A 13,227-nucleotide genomic window follows, 5' to 3' on the forward strand; every position below is an offset into this window, starting at 1 on the left:
TACTGTCAAGGTTTCGAGCTATGTTCTTACTTAGTAATTACTTGAGTAATTGAAGTTCTTCAAACTAACATGTTTAACCGAATTTTTGCTTATGGAAAATATTCAGGCAAGGTCTTCTCACATACCTGGGAGCCGTACAGTAATTTATTAAAAGAAAAAGGAGATTTTCCTAAAAACCAATGACCGTAGGTACTGTTTTTTTTTTAATTCGAACCCACAATATCCGGTTCAACTGATAATGCCACACGCAAACTCGCACAACGCCTGCAGTAATTTAAACACTTTGCGCATAATGAATCTTAGTTCGCATCTTATCCAAAATAATCACATCCTCTGTACGCATATACATGCATACATATTAATCCCTTGCAAGTGTGAAGTTTAATTTGAGCCGGAAATAAGAAGTGCACAACGGAAATGTGTCTACTTACCGCATAAAATAGGGGGAATAAAGCATGAAACGACATAAATGGCGATTTTCCATTTACATATCTACATATAAAGGAAACATTTAAAAGAGCGGCGCCGGAAGTAGAGAAATACGTACAAGCAGCTGAAGTGAAGTACGAACAAAGCAAATATGAAGTAAAAACGACATCATTTCATTTTTGCGTGTTGCAAGAAAAGCATTGAAACAAAGCACAGGATAATGGAGGAGTGAAGGCGAACATAAACCGTGACAAACAAATTGGCGCAAAACAAATATAAAATACGAAATTAACCAACAAATTAAACAACAAAAGCAGCCTCTTCTAATGTAGTAGTGAATAACGGCGAACAACAGCGAAATGAGTGNATATCCGGTTCAACTGATAATGCCACACGCAAACTCACACAACGCCTGCAGTAATTTAAACACTTTGCGCATAATGAATCTTAGCTCGCATCTTATCCAAAATAATCACATCCTCTGTACACATATACATGCATACATATTAATCCCTTGCAAGTGTGAAGTTTAATTTGAGCCGGAAATAAGAAGTGCACAACGGAAATGTGTCTACTTACCGCATAAAATAGGGGGAATAAAGCATGAAACGACATAAATGGCGATTTTCCATTTACATATCTACATATAAAGGAAACATTTAAAAGAGCGGCGCCGGAAGTAGAGAAATACGTACAAGCAGCTGAAGTGAAGTACGAACAAAGCAAATATGAAGTAAAAACGACATCATTTCATTTTTGCGTGTTGCAAGAAAAGCATTGAAACAAAGCACAGGATAATGGAGGAGTGAAGGCGAACATAAACCAACCGTGACAAACAAATTGGCGCAAAACAAATATAAAATACGAAAATAACCAACAAATTAAACAACAAAAGCAGCCTCTTCTAATGTGGTAGTGAACAACGGCGAATAACGGCGAAATGAGTGTATTTAATGAGTTTTCGTATCGATTCGGAAAGGCCGACAATTGGACGCATACCGAAAAAGCTTGCAACGATGGCAACTACGATGGCCTGGAGAAAATCTGCACCTTTCAGACTTGTATCCGCTGCCGTTGCGAAAGGTTCGTTCGTGTTTGCGCTGCGTGGCCGTGTGTGTGACAAAGCAGAGCAGTGAAAAAAAAAACAGAGCCACCAAATAGAATAGCAGATTTTTCTTCAGCAAATACATACACAAAAGGCATTTAAAATTCAAATTTGTGATTGAAAATGCACAATTGCACGCTGAAGAGTTAAATTGCAATAGTGAAAAGCTGGAAAAGCTGCAGGCCAGCCAGCAAAAATGTAATTTACTGCAAGGAAATGTTGCCCTAATTTAAGCCAAGGCGCAGCTGAAAATTTTTCCTGCAGCAAGTACTGAAAATTTATAGGCAAGAAAACCCAAAGAAATTGTGTCACAAATAAGTGAAATTAATAAAAACAAAAGTTAATATGTATGATAATACTGCTACTATTCGAAAATTTATGTGTTTGNTAAGCCAAGGCGCAGCTGAAAATTTTTCCTGCAGCAAGTACTGAAAATTTGTAGGCAAGAAAACCCAAAAAAATTGTGTCTCAAACAAGTGAAATTAATAAAAACAAAAGTTTAATATGTATGATAATACTGCTACTATTCGAAAATTAAGGTATTTAGCAAGAATAAAGCAAGCTTTAGCAAAATTTTTATACTGAAAACTGTGCAAAATTAAAGTGAAAATGCAGTGAAAATTTGCAAGCAGAAAATTTCGGTATGTGTGTGTATTCGCTAGCGTGTAGGTATGCGGACCTACATATTTAAGTACAAACATATATACTTACTACATACGTGTGCACGCATATCGGCTTGTCTATATGTTTGCTTGCAGGGGTGTACTAGGGCTTCGTGACTAGGACACATTTTTTCGTCGTCGTCGTCGTCGTCGTGTTCGTANTGTGTGTATTCGCTAGCGTGTAGGTATGCGGACCTACATATTTAAGTACACACACATATATACTTACTACATATGTACGTGTGCACGCATATCGGTTTGTCTATATGTTTGCTTGCAGGGGTGTACTAGGGCTTCGTGACTAGGACACATTTTTTCGTCGTCGTCGTCGTCGTCGTCGTGTTCGTAGTTGCTAACGTCGGGCGCCTTGCAGCAGCGCGCTGAAAACGAAACGATGATAGCGAACGAACGGAAGCTCGGCGAGTGTGTGCCAGACACCTAGATATAATTACTTACAAATTACTTACATACAATAAGTGGCATTCAGGCGAAGTTGAGTTATGTTTTTTTTTTTGGAGCCAGCAGCCATAGGGTTGCAAACGAAAATGTTAAATAACTATTTGCTTTTTCTTCGCTTTGTTGTGCAAAATAAGGAAATGGAAATGATACATATTCAAAGTGTGTAGCTATCGCCGTTTTTTTTTATTTTTTATTGGAAATTCGTGTAAGGTTCAGCAATATTCGTATAAATGTTTTCCTGCAATTACATACTTTATCGATGCCTCCGTCGCTATGCCCATGTGTCGCGATGTAGTACCAAGTATTTTTGGCGCTTAGTAGACACTCAACTACTTACCTCTCCATATCGCTACTCACGACTGCTTTTCATGCACGTTCTCTACCACTTGGCCAAATACTCCGACTTCTAGCATGCTTTCTCTTCCTTAGGCGCCTGAAAGCGCTATTTCGCATATCCTCTCACTTTTCCGTTGTCTATATATGTATGTTCATCATTATTTCTATTCAGGCGCATTGCTTTAGGGTCTGGTTATGCATACTTCGCATAACTTCGCACAACCATTTGTACCAGTGCACTAAAAGTGTAACTTAAGAAAATGTGAAGCAAAATCTTAGCTCAACAGATCGCTAAGTTTTTAAAAGTTTTGCTAATTTCTGGGTAATGGAATACATACAAAATACATACAAAGTACATACGAAATTACAGTTTGAAGTTTATGTGAAGTTGTGCGAAGTTATGCGAAGTATGCATAATCAGACCATTAGGCGTTACATTGGCTGGCAAGCTTGTTACAGCACATTGTTAGCAGCATACATATGTATGTATGTATATTAGAGTGCGTCACTCTTCATACAAAAAAAAATCGGTGCTGTTTTTCCATTGAAATTATAAAATCTATTATATTTTAAGACTTGCGCCAAAAAAATACTTTAAAAAATGGAGTTTTTTTATGTATAGAGATAGCTTCTTAAAATATTTTTAGAAAAAAATCCCCTCAGATGGCAAAAGAGTTTAAGCCAAAAAAATTGCATAAAAATATTTAAGAAACTATTTTCAACGGCATCATAATAAAGTAAATTTTTGATGCTGTTTTTGAACGTTTTTCAAGGATTGGTTTTTAAGCTCAAAATGGCTCCTCGACGAGTATGGTCGCGCTGACCTGTCGAGTTTTTATAAAGCAAATATTAGATTAAAATGCACACAAAAATGATGTCGTTTCATTAATAATAACATACAGCTTTAAATTAAGATTCATTGAATATAAATTCAAATTTTGAATCAAGGAAAAGGATTGGTTTAAGATAAACTTGTATATAAGTGTAAATGGTGAGAAAATTCCTTTCCAATGATACCTCATAAGTCTAAATCGGGACAGTTTTGGCTGAGTTATTCAAGTTTTCCCACAAATATTGGTTCTGAAAAAAGTTAAAAGACAACATAAAAAATCTTATTATTATGATTTTGTTGAAAGATTCTTGAAATATTTTTTTGCAAATTTTTTAGACTTAAACTGTTTTGTCATCTGAGGAGCGTTTTTTTTTCAAACCATACTTTCTAAATAGTAGGGGATGCGACCTTCATCCATCTGTTTAATGGATGAAATCTACTTTGTATGAAATTTAACGTGTTAGGAAATATTTCGCGAGTGGGTTGGCTGAACAAATCCTGGCCAGGATATTTTTAATTAAATATTCAAAAATTATTATTATTTTTTTAATTTTGTACTCATTTGTTGAATGAACAAATTACGTGTATCCCAATCGAAAGTATAAAGCCTATTAAGAGACTATTTTTATTCATAAAAAACTCCATTTTTGGAGGTATTTTCAAATCGGTCCAGCTCACGTAAATTTTAATATTTTTCCGAAATGTTTTGGTGAAGATCTTCAAATATAATCAATTTTTTTATTCCCGGCGGAAAAACTGAAATTTTTTTTTGGTGATGCAGTCTAATGTATGTACATATATACCTAAACCACACTCAGAGATAGAAAAGTACAGCACCTGCATATATAGCACTTTTTCAGCCCTCCACGATCCTTGAGAGTACGTACATACCTTTGTTTTTGCATATATAGTAACTGAACAACTGACTGCCTGAGAGTTGCTTTCAGATTTATTTATAATTTATCCTTACTGGTTTGCTTTGTGTATCATTCGCCCCGCCCGCCTACGTAGAATTCTTCGTCCTTTTTCTTTCTCTTTGTTTCAGTTTGTTGGTTTTCTTTGAGCTAAAAACTCGTTTCTTAGTTCGACTACTATGCTGACTGGGTGCCATGCCCTGGCGTGAAATTGATTGCAATTTTTTTTTGCCTGAGCTTTAATAAAAGTTATAAGACTTATGCCGTTTTTTTTTGAAAAAAAATGTCACCATCTTATATGGCAACATTATCAGAGTCTAACAATTTAAAGAAAGAGCATGCAATATGCATGTGAAGATGCTGAGAAAAGAACAGAAAAGCTTGACAGCCCTGGCGCAGGGCAGATAAAATGTTAAGTTATTTCGGGAAAGGAAAACGCTGTTATATTGATGCGCCTAAAAGATGCAGCGATTTCTATTCTCAAGTTACTTACCTGATGACAGTACGAATGGCAATTATAATAGGGAGGTTTTAGTTTTTTAAACTATAATTTTATTCTACTAGGGTACTTGAATTTGTTGTTTGCAGTATGCTGTACAACCACAAAGACACTGGCATGCAAAGCGTAGCACGGAAATCCAGTTTCTACGTATTCCTTCCTCATTTTCAATTTCCTTTATTATGAGTTTCTTGCTATCTATTCAGACAATATATGTATGTATAAGTATGAATACAAACATTTTTACATGGTAAACACTTATCTACGATGTAAAGTTGTTTTCTCTGCCAGCGCAGCTAATTTCGAAAAGTTTTCCTTGGTAATGGTAGATTGTTATCCTTGAGACTGGGACGCGAAGCAATGCTTCCACTTTTAATTTCTTGCATGTGTTCTTTGAAGATTTAAAAAAAAAACGGAGGGAAAATATTTTCAAATTAATTAATTTTTTTAATTAATTTTAAATTTTTAATTCAAATATGAAAAAAATAACACATAATATAAAGTAGCAAATATTTTTTAAACACAATAAGAAAACAAATAATTTTTAAGCAAAAAAAAAACGACTTCAATGCTATTACAAAAACTTAGCAGTACCGTTAGTTTCTGCGTAATTCAATGAATGGAGTTCAAGCAAATCAGTTTGCGAGCACCATTGAGATACAAACTTTCTGATTCAAAAAAAAATTTATGGAAAACACTTACACCAAAAAAATATATATATTTAGCTACATATATTAATTTAAAATTAGGGTAGTTTTGAATGATTTTTGGCTACATACATACATATTAGTAGTTACTTTTCCTGTGTTTTTGTCTAGCTAAAAATAATATTCGTCAGCATAGCACGTGTGCAGCATTCGCACATTCAATTAAGTTCGCGCAAAATCGGTTTACGCGCTAACATGCCTACCAACAATGCTTATTAACTCCCATTAACTCCCACAAAACATTAGTAAAACAAGCAAGAAGAAGAGAAAGAAAAAAAACTATACCAACCCAAAGCACATGACAAAGCTTTTCTAGTGCCTGTAAAGAAGGACATAGAAGCATATAATGAAGTACATATGTATGTATGTATGTAGGCGAGCAACTTACCCTACAAGACATTGCTGAGCACTTTAGGCAAAAATTCTCACACATTTACACTTTTGTTTTTGTAGTACGGCATAAATGAGTAGTTTGACTATTAGTACTGAGGACTTTCTGATGACAACATTGAGGGGAAAGTACTCAATTTTTTCCCATGGCCTGAACGAAAATGAGGACTTTGATAAGCACTTTTGTGATTAGGGATAATGATAATATGAGTACTCATATGATACTCAGCTGTCTTGTAGGGTATACATATGTATTGTATAAGTATTGTGACACGTTATTTTATATCGGTCACATAGCAGTTTTATAAACAAGCGCGCATGTGTTTATATGTATGTTTCTATCTTATGCTGAAAACTAGGACAATGTGCGTTCGTTAAGGAGTGTTGGTATTTTTTGGGAACGGCGAATGTGTTTATATGTGTGAACTAGGAAGCGAGTGAAACAATATGTCGATTAGCCGACAAACTAACTAACAGACTGCGTGACGAACAAACCAACTACCGACAAGGCGTCGTCGCAGTGTCTCAGCGTCTGCGTGTGAACAGCCTCGACATATCAACCGCATCATACAAATACTTTCACAGTTGGTGTTATAAGCAAACGCACAAAATGTAATTTATATACAAACACATGTATCTACATGCATACATGCATATGTACATATTTATATCAGCTTATGTACATACATGGTTTTGCTATTTAACGAATTTCTGTTCTGTTTAGAAGGGAATAAAAGCGAAATTCTGAATGATTCCCAAATATGTATGTTATTGACTTTAATTTAAGGCTTAAATCTAGTTTGATAATGTAAAACCAAGCAGTTATTGGAGATATGGTTGTAATTTGTATATTCGATTACATATTTTATTACAGTTCTACAGGGCGTATGATTAACATTTTGAATGTTCGCGCATAGTTGCGGTGACCATCCATACTTTATTTCAAAGGACGGTGTGCTTGTTTTTAAGGTGTTGTACTTTAACATTATTTATGTTTTTTTAAGTCTATTTTGTCCTTTATTTCAAAAACTGTTCACTAAAAGTAATTTTCTTGGTGATGCATTTTGAAATTTTGCATACTGATTGATTTAAATTTTGCACAAAGGCAATAGAACACAAATTTGGAAAGCTTATCCTTGTCATTTATTTATTGCACCTTCTCAAAGCAAGCGCATCCGCCAAAGTAGTTTATATTGCAAATTACTTTGTCGCATTTTAGGCAGGGCTAGAACAGTGACAGATAAAATGATCGAAGTGAGAGTTGGCCCCCACCTCCTCTTTCATACAGCTACAGCAAAAGTCGTTAGTGGTGAAGCCAATCAAACTGTGTCCGCCAAAAAACATTTACTACTGAGCTAATGGAGAGACGATCCAAGAAAAAATAGAGACTCATATCTGTTTACATAATTTATTGGCCAGATTTTCCTGGTTACCTAACAAGTGGCTTCCATCGCCCACCTGTGGTTGGTATGCTCAATGAGGATAGTGGTATGCATGGTTTTTGGGCAGAACTGATTGTCTGAGGTTAGTTTCTTTCCTAAGGAGTTCATTCGCGATGCAGATTTCGTAATATCTACGTGCCTGGGTACCCAGGTTTCATTAGATGTGCATTGCTTAGCTATCTTCGAAGAGGTATTGTTAAATTGTAGAGATTTAATCACATCTTGGGTCTAATAGTAGCCGTAGAACGTGCATCCCGTTACATACGAGCTCCTCAGTCAGTTGCCAGCAGCCTCTTTAGTTCTTCTTAATTCAGGTCTTAGTATTTAGTATAGAGCCATCGCTGAAGATTGGAATGGAAGACATACTCGAATGGAGACATACTCGTCTTTTACGTTTTCTCATTCGCACCACCTCACGGGGATTCTTGTGGAGAAATTATTATCAAAACAGAAGCGTTGAAGGCATAGGATCTAAAATTTTGCTAGGTCCCGTCCAAGGTGGTTAAATTTTTTTACCTAGTTGCATTACAGCTAGCCTTGAGTTTACCGTAACGGTCTATCGGGAGACGATCTTAGAGCATAAATAGAAGGCAGCGTTGATCCGGATCAACTCGGAAATTAACTGCAGTTGATCCGGATTAAGTCCGAGTTAGTCGGCATCAACGCTGCTGTCTGTTTAAGCTTTTAGGGATTTTCGACAGCTTTGGTGGGAGTGCAGGATAAAGATCCCGTATTAGGTACAAGAGTAAAAAAATATAATGAAAATTTGTACTTTATTTTAACTTAAGAAATATGACCACTGTACGCCATATGTATGCATTATGAGAAATATTGTACATAGAACTCCACGCTTTGATTTGTGTTATAATTTTGTATTAAATTATATCCGTACGAAAGGATTTGCTCATAAAAATAATAATTTAATAAATGTTGAAATAGCATTACCATGTTCTATACATACACGTTGCTAGCTAAGTCCACTTTTTGTGAAAACTCAGATTTTTTTGTATCAGAATCTAATCTCAATTAATTAAAACAAACTTGTTTTTTTTTTAGTTCCGAGTCGTGGAAAGCAGGGGTGTTTTTTGTCGAGAACTAAACTAAAACTATTCAGCTACAGAAAAAAAAAAAAAATGTCAATGGTGTGTTATCCTAACGCCCTGCAGTACATAAGTTAATACAATTTTCAGATATATTTCTGTTATGCAGTTTCAAATGGCTACAAAAAAAAACAGTTGATTTTTGAAATTTTTTTTTCTTGCTGGCAGTGCTATGAATTTTCTTCCATACAAAGTATGCTGGACAAAATTTTTATATGAAAGAAAATGCCCAGCATAGTCAACAATGAATTGTCAAAAATCAACGGTATTTTGTAGCCACTTAAAACGCCACTTTATTATATTAAAATTGTATGGGCTACAAAACCGCATACCTGAAATTTTTCTAAAAATATTATTGATAATGAATATGACACATTTTCTTTTTCAAACAAATATTTTTAAAGCACGCTTTGTAAATATGAACGAAATCAAAGACAAAAGATAAAGATATGTAGAATAGATCGCCGAGATTGCAGAGATTCTAAATTAATAAGCAAGCACCTGGAGTAGCATGATGGCATGGGGTCATGAAAGTAATATACGTTCTAAATATGAACCAAATCGGTCTATAAATATGGTCAAATATCTCGACTCATAAGTATTGCATTGTCATCGGGTTCCGAGCCAACTGTGAAGTTTAAAGTCTCTAGATGATCGAGAAGTTGGTCAAAAATTGAGTTTCAGATTTGCACCTAACAAATATACATACAGAGCAAATTCAAAAAAAAGCTTGTATAAAGGAAAAATGATGGAAAGGGTGTGTTTTTCAAATAACTGGGAGTGTATGTATTCCAATATATCCAATATTTCAATTCAGATGAAATTTTGCGAAAACTAATTTTTCATATTTCCTGCCAAATAGATACAGGAAGATACGTTATTTTAATCAACATAACTTTCCCATCAAGACGACATCTTCTTTATCGGTTATGGAATTATGTCAAGGTGTGCCTAAATATTATGCCAGATTGGCTGGGCCATGGCTGCTGCTATAGCATGAAAAATATTTTTATAAGAAACAAAGAAAAAATGTTAACGTAAAAACATTGCGAATATATGTATATACCTAAATATATAAAACAAAATACCACTTGCTCAGTTTTGATCACCAGTGTAATCCCCCGAGTTGGAATCCACTTGAAGTAATCTGTACGAGGCCAATTAAATTAATCTTTAATATGAACATAATTTAGCATATTTGGTTTCAGCGAGATAACAGTTTACCATTACATTAACATTATAGTACATTGTAATGATGTGCATATCGCTAGCAAGCTAAGAGTGAAAAGTTGCTAGGCCGTATTTTAAAAGGATTTCGTCCTATTTTGACCACATCGGATTTTCAGTGATACTTTTGGACTTAAAAAATTTTTCTTTTATAGAATATAAGCGAGAATAAATGAAACAAGTACCTTTAGCCTTTTCAAAATAATGCATTTTTAATTTCTCTAGTCTCATGTTTCAAAATATGGGTTTTTATAAAAAGTGGACTTAGCAACTTATGTATGAATTATGAATATTCCAATAACGAAATGGGAAGGCGTCGATTATGTTGTAAATATATGTAAGGGCTTTCAAACAACTATTTACACCCATAGACGCAAGAATAGATATGTAAAATGTTGACTAGTTTTGGCGTTTATCCTTTTCTTTATTTAAAGTCTGTTAATTTTTTTGTGAAACATTTTATAACAAACGCCGAATAACTTTCTGAAAAAATCATAAAATCTTTAAAATTAAACTTTTTAACTAGCATTTAATCAGTTTTATAGCCCATTAAATTTTAGTACAATAAAGCGCATGTATGAAGCCGCTAAGTATTCTCGCTGATAATAATAATAATAAGAATGTTCGGTTTTTTATATGGAAGCAAATACGAAATTTAAAATTTTTAAGCAAAGTTATATTGTATTTGTTATAGGAGAAGCTAGACTTTAATAATAATTTACTAAACAAAAGCCAAAACGGGTCAAAGTGTCTCACACCAATTTTTGTTCATAAATATATCAAAAATGAAACAAAAATTTTTTGTAAAGATGTCGATAAATTTAAGAGCAACACAAGAAAACATGTGTAAAAAATTGCTTGTTTTAGAAAATTTGAATCTACATATTTAGTAGTTAGTAGCTAAAAATTAGTTCGTACGCACTTTTTAGCCAATAATACTGTAGGGACGCCAAAATGCCACAAAAAACGCCGTTATAAGTAAATTTAATTACGGTTCGTAGATTACGGTTTTGTGTGCCGTTTTTCTAGATCAGGTCATTTTTTGCACGTTATTTGCATTTTAAGTTTGCATTGCGAATGAAAAAAAAAATAAAACTTTAACATGGAAAATGTTACTCATACGCCATGTACGATATGGCGTATGAGTAACAATATTTACTGCCCCTATTTCATACAAAAAAATTACACCGGCACCAAAAAAAAAAGTTGAGTGCGCCTTTAACCAGGCCCACCTATCGACACGTATTTCGACCCGCTGAATCGTAACTGCTCGAAAATTTGAGGGTGTACGAAAATCCCTGCTAAAATTGCATCACAAACAACCTAGCTTAGGCCAAAGTGTAATGAAATTGTTTATCCCTAGCCATTCCTTATTAAGTTCTGAAAATCTTTTCGCGACTGATGGGTAGTGATGGTATTTTCGCCAAACTTGTTTGTCTTTTTCTAAAACAATTATTCTCTCTCCTTATTTTCAGTCATATTTTCCACTTTAAATATTTACTATTAACCTGTGCTTAGTACAAGTTTCAAGCACTAATTTATCTTTAAAAGTGTTTGATTTTTCATCTACATATATATAATTTGTTTTAGATTATGTATTTCCTTGACAGAAGATAAGTATGTTGTTGCCCTCTAGAAAAAAACTACTTAATATCTATTGGTAAAGAAATTTCTAGAAGTAAATGTTTGCATTTAAGTTAAAACAAACTCCTCAGGATTGGTCTGCTTATATGAAATTTGGAAAATTCATTACATCTAAGCGTTTGCTTGCAATGCTTTTCTATATTCTTGTACATTTCTACACTGCTTCTGCATTTGTGTGAGATTCAGCTTATTACCGCTACAAAGCTTTTTCGGAATATGAGCGTGCATTAGCCGAAAGCCGAGGGTGAATTCTCTCAGTTCAAATGCGCGCCGAAGCCAAACGAAGTGCACGTGCAAACATTAATGGAAAACCTACGAGAAAGGATAAAAACATGCGGATAAACAGTAGCAGTTTTCGCGTGCGCCAAACACAACGAATGAGCGGTGAAAAAATACATAATAAAGATTATTTGCTTTGAGAAAAGTGAAAGTGAGGTATAAAGCCATAAACAAAATGTGAAACATATTTAGATACATCAATTAAATATTGAAAAAGATAGGCCTTTAGGATTAGGCCAGGAATGACCAGGAGTGCATATCAAAGTGAAAATAATTTAATCCATAATAAACGTTTTCTCTCTCTCTCTCTCTCTCTCTATTTACAGCAGTATTCTTATATAGTAAAAGAAGCAACGAAAAAATGTCTAAAGTGGAAAAATTTGCTTTGTATTAAGAATATTGGCAAAGAGTTAAAACAATTAACATTGAAATAGAGTTAAAATGAAACATCAAAAATAATGAAAATTTAAATGTGAAATTTTCAACAAAAAAATAAGCATACGATATTTAATTACGCACAAGTAAATTGCTGTATAGTAACAAAAACTAAACCAATAGTAAGTGTTAACAAAAACAAAGGAAAATAGCAATAACAGTTACAAGGCAGAAAAAAACCATCACACACAAATTATAAAAAAAAAGTTATTATATAACCACGCGTATAAAGTAAACTCGCGCTTGTCGTTTGAACAAATTCTAAACATCAAATATACTACTTGTTAAATACTACAGCTAAATACTATGTGCTACAACTACTACTACTATTACTAAAACTATCTGCAGCTACAAAAAAAAATAATACATATATAAACATACTTGTATACTATTTAATAACCAAGTTATTACAACTTATCGTACTGAGTAAACGTCGCGTGTTCATTAGCTATCAGTGGAATAACATCGTTTATTTACGAATATCAATTGCATTTCTAAATTAACGAACTGAATTGAACTGAAAGAGCTCGCTGTTAACAATGCTGTAAATTGAACGTGAATTGCTATAGATTTGCGCAGGCGCGCAATCTCCACCAAAACACCGCTTCTGCTGAAACATGCAAAATTTCATGGTGTGAATGTTGGCAACGCTGGCGTGCCTCGGTGGTTTTGCCTGTATTAGGACTAGGTGAGTGCCTAAAAAGTATATATGTATATATGTATTACGGCGATATATTTGTATTTATAATAGTATTCAAAAATCGACA

At 34.0% G+C, this 13,227-nt stretch overlaps 1 protein-coding gene across 1 annotated transcript in view; it reads left to right on the forward strand.

Annotated features, from left to right (window-relative positions):
- The first annotated feature begins 1,502 nt into the window (after nt 1-1,502).
- slo (calcium-activated potassium channel slo) overlaps nt 1,503-13,227 on the forward strand; it is a 179,927-nt gene continuing 168,202 nt past the window's right edge. The window contains exons 1-2 of the mRNA XM_017611489.1: nt 1,503-1,881; nt 12,352-13,148. The gene's annotated coding sequence lies outside the window, so the exon portion shown is untranslated. The remainder of the gene's footprint in view (nt 1,882-12,351; nt 13,149-13,227) is intronic.

The sequence above is a fragment of the Rhagoletis zephyria genome, unplaced genomic scaffold (assembly GCF_001687245.7).
Source record: "Rhagoletis zephyria isolate East Lansing unplaced genomic scaffold, Rhagoletis_zephyria_1.1 Rzeph_scaffold_00411, whole genome shotgun sequence".
Lineage (NCBI taxonomy): Eukaryota > Metazoa > Arthropoda > Insecta > Diptera > Tephritidae > Rhagoletis > Rhagoletis zephyria.